Consider the following 12,032-nt stretch of genomic DNA (forward strand, 5'->3'; position numbering starts at 1 on the left):
GGTCCAACTACTCCATCCCGCAGAGAATCATAAAAGAAAATCCAAACATCAACACACAGTCAGGCTTTGCTTTGTGATGCTATCTTGTAATTTAAGCTGAAGTTGACCTAGAAGGAATGAAAAGAACAAGACTTTTTGGCCAAATGCTGTTGAGGGGACGACAACCGATCTCAGGAAAAACAAAAAGAAAATGAAAAACATCAAAGAAATCTGGCCTGGCTTCTCCTGACATCCTCTGGGTGAATTGAGAATCCTTCTTCAGCAGCAGCACCTCCATCAAAAGGAAGACCCCTAATCCCCACCCCAGCACTACTTCTTATTAGTTTTGGGTATAGGGTCTTTCATAAATAAAAATTGCAGCACTGTTTATTTAAAAAACAAACAAATGTCCAGAAGTCTGATAACAGTAGTTTGAACAAAGAAATCCTGGCACAACCATGTGATGGGAGGCTCTGCAGAAACAAAATTATTATGGAGAACTGATATTAATAACCATCATACATTGATGTCTGGTTAACACCAGACAATGTGCTAAACACTTCGTAGGTATTATCATATTTAATCCATTCAACAACACTGTGATATGGGTACTATGAACATTCCCCTTTACAGATGGGTAAACTGAGGTGCAGAGAGATCACGCAACTCATTCAAGGTGGTGCAGCTAGTCTGACAGACCCAAGACATGAATCCCTGCCTGTTTGGTTCCAGCAATGGCACTCCTGATATCTGTTCTATGTTTTTGTTTTTTTTTTTTTTGACAGAGTCTCGCTCTATCGCCCAGGCTGGAGTGCAGTGGTGCAATCTTGGCTCACTGCAAGCTCCGTCTCCCGGGTTCACGCCATTCTCCTGCCTCAGCCTCCTGAGTAGCTGGGACTACAGGCGCCTGCCACCAAGCTTGGCTAATTTTTTGTATTTTTAGTAGAGAGGGGGTTTCACCGTGTTAGCCAGGATGGTCTCGATCTCCTGACCTTGTGATCTGTCCGCCTCGGCCTCCCAAAGTGCTGGGATTACAGACGTGAGCCACTGCGCCCGGCCTGTTCTGTGTTCTTTAGAAATGTATCCAGTGAGATAGAAAGATGTTCACAATATATTAGTGGGAAAATAAAGTTTAAGCCTTATGTATTACTGAAAGAGGCTTGGTAGTGGATATATATGCATAGGATAAAACGTGCAAAAACATAATCAAGAGTTTAATATTAGTTGTGTCTTAGAGGTGGTATCAGGAATGATTCATTTTTCCTTTTATGCTTATTTCTATCATTCTAATTGTTCTAGTTCTGTGATGTCTAATATAGTAGTGGCAGCCACATGTGACAATTAAATTCTAATTAATTAAAATTAAATGCAATTAAAAATTTGGTTCCTCAATCACACTATTTACATTTCTATTGTTCAGCAGCCACATGTGACAAGTGGTTTATGGAATTGGATGGTGCTGACTAGAACCCTTCAATCATCCCAGAACATTCTGTGTAACAGCCCTGATCTATAATGATCACGGATTTCTTAGGTAATTGAACATATTTTTCAATATGTCTCAAGGCAGCAGAAGAGAAGAAAGGGCTGTTTGAAGCCAGGTTTGCCCCATGCAGGCCGAAAGGTGAAGGTGCAAGGGGGAATCAGAGAGGACCTCTTCTCTGGCACAGAAACTCGGTGAAGAAACCACAGAACAGTGGACTCACAGGTTCGCCTCAACTTCCCTTGGGCTGGGCCCCTTCATGGTCCATGATGGTGGCAGCCTTACCCTTCTGCATCTCATCCCAACACCACAACTTCTGGAGGCCAAGTGAGCAAGGCGATGTTCCCATGAGCCTCTAGGCAGCCTCCCTTCATGTCTCACTGGCTGGAATTGCCTCAAATGCTCATGCCTGGAACCCACTGCTTAGTGGAGTGGGATTGCCACAACTGACTTACACAGATCAGGATTCACACTTGAGCTGGGAGTAGGGTGGCTTCTCCTGAGGAGGAGATACCTGAAGTTAATGAGCATTCTCAGTGAGGAAGAAGGAAGAATGGTAATGTTCACTGAACAACCAACAGTGTCCACTACTGACGGCAAGTGATGGAAAACTCAGTACAGTCTGACTTGATTTAAAAGCAAAGTGTGAGTTCACCCAGTGGCATCAGATGCAGCTCAATTCCAGATTCGAACAATGTCACTAAGATTGGCGTCTTGGCTTACAAAATGGCAGCAGCAGCTACGGATCTCACATGCTCACCAACATCTGATAAAAGAGAGGGAGCTGATAGCCGCAGCAAACATCTCTGCATGTGTTATTGACTTTAATTGGGTGGCTCAATCCCTGGGTCACTGAGTGACCCTGAACCAATCATGGAAGCCTTGAGGCACTCTCGATGTAATGAGCTTAGAGTGGGGGAGGGGAGGTCCCAGAGACATTTATTGCACTTTTTACTAGAAGCAGAGAAGAGCAGATGATGGGCATCCAATGGCAGATTCCACTACAAGATAGCAACCCAGTGGCAAGCTCAGGAAAGGCCAAGACTTGGAGGCTGCATCATTCCCCTTCCTGAGGGTAGGGTCTGCTTTGGATATGGACAGATGTTGCCAATTACAGGGGACAGAGAGAGTGGAAAGAGTGAGCAGAGAAAGAGCTAAAGACTTTGTTTCTAAATTAAACCAAGGTGGAATTCCCAGGAGCCACCAGAGCAAGGAAAGAAGAAAAGAACACCTCCTTGAGCTGCCCCTCAGTGAAAGGGCCCATTTCTATGAGTGTTTGTCTAACCTCTTCTTTAACCTGGAAATCACAATGGGATTAGCAATTTTCTGCAAAGAAACTCTTCGGTGACTTCTCTGGGAACAAATTTACATGGCACCCAATGCAAGCTGCATTATGTTTTTGCATCAGTGGATTATGCATGCCTACAAAGATATCTCTCTGTATGCTTCTCTGTATGTTTCTACCTTGAGATTCAGCCTCTGCTTCTCTGTGTTTATCAGTTTATCTCCCTTTTATCCATCCACCCATTCATTCATCTGTCTGCCCATCCATCCACCCAAATTTTCTATCTGCCTTTATATTACACTTTTATTGATTTTCATCGAGGTTGAGGGTCTTTGAGGGATGGTTGATTATTCTCTTCCCCTTGCTCTGCTTGGCCCCCAAGCAGACTACTCTATGCCTGGATTCTTCACATTGAGAGCTGAAGTCAGACTGTGAATCATTTATTCAGCCAATGTTCACCGGGCATCCGCCATATGCAGGCTCAGTGCTAGGGGCTGAGGACGTAGAATCATGGAGCTCGCAGACCAATAAAGGAGATGACATTGATCAAATAACCATGGGGATAAATGCCAAATTACAACCATAAGAGAAGCTGCAGAGGGGATGTGACAGAGGCCATCCCACAAGTGCTCACCTCACAGAGACCCGCCATGTGCATTCCACAGAGAGAGAGAAAGAGAGAGAGAGAGAGAGAGACCTGCTGGGCCCCATGGCAGAATGGCACAGGGGACCCTCCCTCCAATCCTGTCAGTCCCTCTGCCCTTTAAGCAAACTCGAAAGCTTTGACGCATGTTTTTGTAGAACACTGACCCTAAAAGCAGCTACCTCATGAGCTCAGCTCTTCAAGGGAGTAGAGCATGAGAGAGGTCATGGCTGGGGGCCTCACACTCAGTGACCACTCTAGGGCCTGGAGCCCCTCACTCTTTCTGGGCTGGCCCTCCCAAGAGATGACATGTGGATCTCTAAGTAGAAAGCTCCTAAGGAATTTTCTGTGCAGCTTTTGCCTTACCTGCTCTGGGGAGACATCTCTGCAGGGGGATTGGATCCAGCCAGTGATGCTTACGCCTACGGTGGGAGGATACAAATGTGAACGAGGCTCAGGGAGAGGAAAGCCTTCCAGGAGAGGGAGAGGTGTGTGCAAAGACCTTGTGGCTGGTGTGAACAGAGCAGGTTCAAGGGGCAGGAGGTTGGCAGCGCTGAAAGCAGACTAAGCGGGGAGATGTGGTACATGAGGAGTTGGAAGTTTGGCAGGGCTGGACCAGCAGGGTCTGGATGACTCCGGATGGGATTTCATTCCATGCTCAAAGAGCCACAGGGGATTATGAAAGGTTTTAAACAGGTAGGACCTTGATCAATTTTTGTAGCCAACTTCAAATATCACAGGGTGTTCCAGATAGGCCCATCCTGCTCATTAACATCGCCACCCCCACCCACATATCATTGGCCAAAACAAGTCACAGGAAATTGCTGCATGCAGAGTGTGTGAGTGCACCTTCCCCCGTGGAAGGGCACTGCAGGGAAGGATGGGAACGTGAGGCTAACGGCCTGTCACGGAGAGTCTGGGATGGGGATAGAGGGAGCAAGAGGAAGACAAAAAGACCACAACTGAGAAGAGAAGGAGAGGTCAAGCAGCCTGTCCCCCGGGACTTTGTGGACTGGCAGACCTGTCTGCGGAAAGTTGTGCAAAGTTTTGCTGCTTGATACGTTCAATAACCTCCTTAATCCTTAGGAAGGCCTACTGGGGATAAATGTGCCTTTTCAAGGATTTGGGGATTTTGTTTGTATCTCCTTTGAGTCCAGTGCCATGCTGACGCCAGCTCAAAGGTGCAAGTTGGAACTCCCAGGTTAATTTGGGACAGAAATAATAATCTGATCTCATCTTAATTTGACTGATTAAATCAGCAACAACCCTATTTCTACATAAGGTCACATTCTAAGAAACTGAGGGTTAGGACTTCAGCATATAAATATGGTGGGGGTTGGGGGGAGGCCAGGGAACACAATTCAACCCATAACAAATGGTAATTGCTAAAGGGCATTAGCGTATGTGCTGTGAGGGGTATAACATGGCAGCCCCTCATTATTCTTGGGGGATACATTCCAAGACCCCCAGTGGATATCTGAAACCATGGATAGCACTCAACTTTATCTATTCTTTGTTTTTCCTACACAGACATACCTATGATAGAGGTTAATTTATAAATTAGAGTAAGAAATTAGTAATATAGAATAATCAAGCAATATACTGCAGTGTCACTATTCCTGTGCTTTGGGGCCATTTTTAAGTAAATAAGTAAGGATTCCTTGAACACAAGCACTGGGATGCCGTGACAGTCGATCTGATCACCCAGATGGCCATGGAGTGACTAACATGCATGGACAGCGGGGGTCCGCGGGACAAAGGGATGATTCATGTCCCCGGCAGGATGAAGCAGAAGGATGCAAGATTTCATCAAGATACTCACAAGGGTACACAATTTAAAACTTATGAATTGTTTATTTCTGGAATTTTCCATTGCATATTTTCAGACTGTGGTTGACCATGGGTAATTGACATCTCAGAAAGCAAAACCATGGATAAAGGGGGACTACCCTGCATCTCACTTCACCTCCGCAAAACCCCTAGACAAGTGTTAATATTACAGCTGGGGAAACGGAGGCTCACAGAATTATTTGTCCAGGACTTGTAAATTACTTAAGGGCAAGGAGGGTTTGCACCTCCTTGGGCCTCAGCTTCCCCATCTGTAAAAGGGAGATGACACAGTTCTCCCTTAGTAGAACTGTTATGAGGATTGAATGAATGCAGACTGGCCATCCCCTGAGGTCTGTGTCTGGCCCGCAGTAAGTGCTGTTCAATAACAAATGTGGCTATGTCCCAGAGCAAGGGAGAAACCTGAGAAAGTCAAAGCAGTACAGCTGGCCAGGGTGGCAGCCCCGCATCCCATAGACCACATGGGATCAGCCTGTGCGTGTGGTTTGGCCCCTAGTGGTTTCCTGACATTTAAAAACGGAAAGACTTCACCCAAGAATGTAAATTTCTGGTTTTGATTGAAGAATCCAGGAGATCTGGCACCATTCCCAGCACCCGCCTGTCCACGGGCTGCCCTGGAGCCTGAGGCCCTGCAAGGCCTTAACCTGTAATGGGATTTTGTAGCTCCTCCTCCACCTCTTTAAAAATACTTGCAGCCTCAGAAGCCCCAGCACCACAGGGACCACCTCTTCCTGTCTTCCTGTCCCCCACTCTGGGCGGCCCCCACAGTCGGCCTCTCTCTCACTGGGAGGCAGGGCCCAGCCAGCTCTCCTGGCTCCCTTCACCCCTTGCCCCAGGTAAACCCCACGTCCTGGTGGATTGATTCAGGGAAGGAAGTTCCAACAACTCCCTCTTTTTTCTTCTTTCCTTCCTTTTTCTCTTTTTAAATGTGTGTGTGTGTGTATGTGTGTGTGTGTATGTGTGTGTGTGTATGTGTGTGGTGTGTGTGTATATGTGTGTGTGGTGTGTGTGTATGTGTGTGTGTATGCGTGTGTGTGTGTGTGTGAGTGTGTGTATGTGTTCCCAGGCTTCCTTGGCTCCTAATTTACATCTGCTCGATTTTATCACATTGTGACAGCAAAATGTGCAAAAAAATTAGTAGAACTGAAACCAAATGTGCAGTGAGAGTGCTTTCCAGAGAGGTCCTGCTGCCCCTCCCAGAGTTCAGAGCCCCACTCCGGGTTTCTGCGAATGTCAGCCCAGGTGGGGTGGTGTCCGCAGCTCTGGGTGCGAGGGTGTCTGTGGATAGAAGAGGCAGGAGCTGGAATCCAAGCATTTTAGAGCTACCGGGATGTTTAGGGGTATTGCTACAACCTTGGCAATTTGAAAGGGAGAAACCAAGACCTGGAGAGATGACAAAACTTGTCATATATTCCCCAAAGAGAAAAGGCTGGCAGAGGAAAGAGCCCAATATTTGATCAGTTTCCTATAGATTTCTTTCCTGTTTTATATGAGGTTGAGGTTTCTTTCAGAGAAATTCCTTTCAATCTGTTTTTGCTTGGGGGTCAGACAGATCTGTGTTAAAACTCTAGCTATGTCAGTGTAAGATCCTGCAAAACTTATTTAACCATCCTGAACAGCGGTTTCTTCATCGACGAAATGAGAGAAATAAAGGCTACCCTAAAAACCTTATCATTAGTTGCCCAGGAAGGATGAGTTTGACTGCGAGTGATAGAAACCCAGGGGCTGGCTGAGCTGAGTGGTGGGGTGCAGAGCAGAAGACACCAAGTACCCCAGCGGGAGCCTCCAGCAACCTTTCAGCAAATACTTACTGAGCATCTGTTACATCCCAGGCATTGTCCTAGGCCCGGAGGACACAGGTGCTGTCCTGCTGTCATGCAATCAAAGAACACGTGTTGAATGCCTGTGTGGGCAGAGCACTAGGTGGCCCTGGGGGAAGCTTTGAGGCTAGAGGGGAGGAGAAGTGGGGAGAAGGTGAGAACTGTGAGCTTAGACTGGGCTAGTGGTTCTCAAACAGGGGCAGCTTTGTCTTCCCACCCCCTCTCACCGCACACTTGACAATATCTGGAGACATTTTTGGTTCTCAAAATTGGGATGAGGAGGTGGGGCTTTGCTAATGACCTCTAGGGGGTGGAGGCCAGGGATGCTGTTAAACACCCTGCAATGCCAGGACAGCTCTCACTACGAAGAATTATCCTGTCCCAAATGTCAGTAGTGCTGGAGGAGAAAAACCTGAACTAGGGAAGAGCAGCGGGGCTGGAGAGAAGGGGGTGGATTGGAGGGAGAAATTTTCGTTGAAATAAATGGGACACGAGCCGCGTGTGAGGCTGTCCGTGTTTGGGTTGTGCTTGTGTGGTGTCGTTGTTTACTCAGCTTGCTTTCTGCTTCTTTGAAAAATAGCAGCGGCAGGAACTCCAGGAGCAGATCCTCCAGGGCCCCCATCTAACCTCCCGCTGCAAGGGGCAGGCCTGCTCCCCACGCCATTCTGGGCTGCAGGGGAACAGACACTGGCAAATGTTTTTTAGAGCCAAACTCGGGTCTTGTTTTTCGGGTTAAAATAAAATGGAGAGGGGCAGGCGGTTGATGGCTTATTAAAGAACCTCTTGATCTTTCTGTTTACATGAAAAGGTGCTTGTCTCTCTTGAAATGAATGTGTCTGCCTTTGCTAAGGGAAAGAGGGGAAAACGTCCTGAAACCACATTCCAGGGTGAGACTGGAAACTTTCTTATTAATTCCCCCAAAAAACATGAACCCAAGCAACCACTAAAAACCCAACCCAGTGTTAAGAAAATTCAATAAGTGGCTTTTAGGAAAATAAAAAAATAAAGGCGAAAACCCCAAACAGGAAATAAACCCATTAAGTGGAGCGTTTTGGTAGATTTGATCTTGGCCTGGAACCAGAAGCCAAAGACCTGGCCCCTTCCCTGCAATTACTCACGGTATCTGGGCCCAGGCAAATAACTGCATCATTCATTCAGCATTCACTTGGGGCTACGAAGTGCCAGGATCCAGGCAGGAAACTGATGGCACAGGGCAGGCAACCCGTCCCTGTCTTCATGGAGAAGGTATTTGTTAGTCATCCAACAAACATGGCACCCACTGCCTTACTTATGACTCTGAAGTTCTCTTGCTCAGTCATTTGCTGGCTTGTGTCTTTCGTGGCTCTCTCCATGTGGAAAGCCAATTCCAAGGTGCCCCCACCTCCTGCTATTCATGTCCTGTAAGAGCTTCTCCCCTTTAGTGTAGGCTGGCCTAGGGACTTGCTTCTAGCCGGTAGAAGATTCTAGCCAATAGTAACTTCCAGCCACCTTGCATAGGGCAAAGTGATGAAATATCACTTCCATTATTAGGTTATGAAAGATTGTGACTTTCATCTTCCTAGTAGACTCTCTCTATGGCCTTCTAGCCTTGCATGCTTTGAAGAAACAGTTTGCCAGAAAGGCCTGTGTGGCAAGGAACTGAGGGTGGCCTCCAGCCAGTGGCCAGAAAGAACATGATGACTTCAGTCCAACAACCCAGGAGGAACTGAATCTTGCCAACAACCACTGAGTAAGCATGGAAGTGGATCCTCTCCAGTCAAGCCCTCAGATGAGACCTCATCCCTGCATGACACTTTGATGACAGCCTTGTGAAACACCCTGCACAGTGGACACAGCTAAATTCTGCCCAGTTTCCTGACCCACAAAGACTGTAAGATAACACATGTGTGTTGTTTTGAGTTGCTACATTTGCTGGAAAGGACTGTGTCCCTATTCCTGGGGCAATGCCTGTACACAGAAGATGCTCAGCAAATGTTTGAGGAATAAATGAATGAGGAGTTTATGCCATGCCTATTGCCTGGCAGTGAGGGTGCAGTAACGGACAAACGCCACCCCTGACTTCTCAAACTTAAAATCTGGCAGAGGAATTAGGCCTGGTTATTCCTATGTTTCTCTCCCAACAGATTCAAGAACATGATAAAGAATTATAAGCCTAGAGAAAAGAGTAGCAAATTCTGATCTCAGTCCACGGGTTGAGGTGAGGCTATGGGAAGTACAGTGGAGGAATGAAGGTTTAATTCAATGAGGATGAAGTAGCTACTATGGGTCTGCATGTGGGAGATCAAAGGGCAGAACAAAATCGTTCTTCTCCACCTGAGAATTTTCTAATTAATACTACAGAGGACAGCATCAGGAAAGAAAAAAACACTTTAATAATGAAGAAAACCACTGAAGCACAAACAATGGAAGCAAAGAACACCTGGGTTTAAAGCCCAGCTAAGCCATTTCTAGCTGTGCAACACAGAGCAGGTTCTTTGCCTCTCTGATCCCTGATTTTCTCACCCGTAAAAATCAGCAACCTGCCGATAGGGTTATTGAGGGCAGGAGAGACCATGCCTGTAAAATGCTTTAAGGCATTTCTCAGCACAGAGGAGGTGCTTAGTACACAGGAACTGTGGGGACCACCCAAGGGAGACCAAGGGTGACATGGAGCAGTGGAGGTGGCAGTAAGGGTTGTTCCATTCATTGCTTTCCTTGAGAGTTTATACCCTTTCTGATCCTTTATTTGCATTTTGGTTGGAACCTGCAGTGGGAGAAACGATGAACATTGGTGATTAACCCACCATCTTTACCCAGAAGTCCTTTCTCTTTGGAAAATGGTTTTCTCTTGATGTTATGGTCCAGCGTTCCCACAGTCTCCTCCCCGGGCTGCTCCTTCTCTGTCTCCTGTGGACTGAGGGTTTACACATTGGCTTTCAGGTCCAGCCAGGGAACCTCCATTCCTCTCACTCTCACTTGCCTCAGTGGTTTTACCTGTGACCGTGGCTCCAAGTTCCACCTCTGTACTGTGACTGTCAAACACACACACGTGCCTAGGGCTTTCCTCCAGGCTCTAAACTATCTGTCCAACAGCCTGCCTGATGTGCCCACTGGGTGGCTCAAATGCATTTCCGAGCCAGTGTCCTCTAAAACCACACTCATGATTCTGTCCTCCCTGACATTTCCAGCTGCCCAGCTCTGTGACAGAATCCATATCCATCCTGGTGAGGCAGCCAGGATCTGAGGAGGGGTCTCAGCCCCTTCCTCTCCTCCCCACGTCCAGTTCATCACCAGGTCCTCTTGTTTTTTCATCAGACCTTGAATCCATGCACCCGGGTCCTTCTCTTCCTCTGCCACTTAGCTGGAAGCATTCAGCTGGGACTGCACAGTCACCTCCTTGCCCTCTGTCCATCCTCTCCCACCAGAGCAGCAGAATGATCTTTTCACCATAAACATCAGATAAGGCGACCCCCTTGCAAAAATCCCAGCAATGTTTCCCGTTGCTTTTAGGATAAACACCAGACTCCTGGGAAAAATCAAACTCCTTTTAAGGGTCCATAAATTCCTGCACAATCCACCTCTGCCTATGTCTTCAGCCTCATGGGAAGCTACCCTCCTGCTCCCTGCTGGGTTCCAAAGGCACTGGGCTCCCTTCTGAAGGGCAGTCCTGAAGCCGCCCACCCCTCCTTCACCCCAGCCACCTTCTCTTAGTTGACTCTTCCTTCGGTTCTCAGCTCAACCTTAACTCCCTAATGGAGCCCTCCCTGACTAGGTCAAATCCCCTCTCCTAGGACAGCGTGCATCTCCTATCAGTCGCACACCATTGTGATATTTCTTTCTTTCTTTTGTTTTTTTATTATACTTTAAGTTCTAGGGTACATGTGCACAACGTGCAGGTTGCAGGTTTGTTACATAGGTATACATGTGCCATGTTGGTTTGCTGCACCCATCAACTAGTCATTTACATTAGGTATTTCTCCTAATTCTATCCCTCCCCTAGCCTCCCACCCCCTCAACAGGCCCCGGTGTGTGATGTTCCCCACCCTGTGTCCATGTGTACTTATTGTTCAATTCCCACCTATGAGTGAGAACATGCAGTGTTTGGTTTTCTGTCCTTGTGATAGTTTGCTCAGAATGGTTTCCAGCTTCATCCATGTCTCTGCAAAGGACATGAACTCTTCCTTCTTTATGGCTGCACAGTATTCCATGATGCCACATTTGCTTAATCCAGTCTATCGTTGATGGACATTTGGGTTGATTCCAAGTCTTTGCTATTGTGAATAGTGCCACAATAAACACACGTGTGCATGTCTTTACAGTAGCATGATTTATAATCCTTTGGGTATATACCCAGTAATGGGATCGCTGGGTCAAATGGTATTTCTAGTTCTAGATCCTTGAGGAATCGCCGCACTGTCTTCCACAATGGTTGAACTAATTTACATTCCCACCAACAGTGTGAAAGTGTTCCTGTTTCTCCACATCCTCTCCAGCATCTGTTGTTTCCTGGCTTTTTAATGATTCCCATTCTAACTGGCCTGAGATACACCATCTTGGTATTTCTATTGTCATTTGCACACATGATCCATCAGCATCTTTCCCCCACGAGACAGTAACCACCATGAGGGCAGAGATGGGGATCTCTGGATCCCTAACAATGAGCATAGATCAAGTCCAAGGTTGATGCTGAAATAGAACAAAAGAGTTAAACAGTGTGCAAGAAATACAAAATAATAGTAAAATATAAAAAGCATGAATCACTGTAGTCTTTGGTGTCAGGAGAGCTCCCCAGTGTTGGGATTGTGCCCAAATGGAAGCTGGGGCAGCAATGCCTTCCGCATCCTTGAGTGAGCCCCAGGGCTGTGGAGGTATAGCTGCAGCTCTAGACAAAAGCCAGGTGAGCTCTCCCCAGGTGTTCGCTGCATCCACCATCAACTATTTTTCCTTGGCACCCACTCAAAGCTCCCTGCAAGTCAGGGCTCTGCCCCTGTTGAA

This window comes from Gorilla gorilla, chromosome 21, assembly GCF_029281585.2.
Source record: "Gorilla gorilla gorilla isolate KB3781 chromosome 21, NHGRI_mGorGor1-v2.1_pri, whole genome shotgun sequence".
Classification (NCBI taxonomy): domain Eukaryota; kingdom Metazoa; phylum Chordata; class Mammalia; order Primates; family Hominidae; genus Gorilla; species Gorilla gorilla.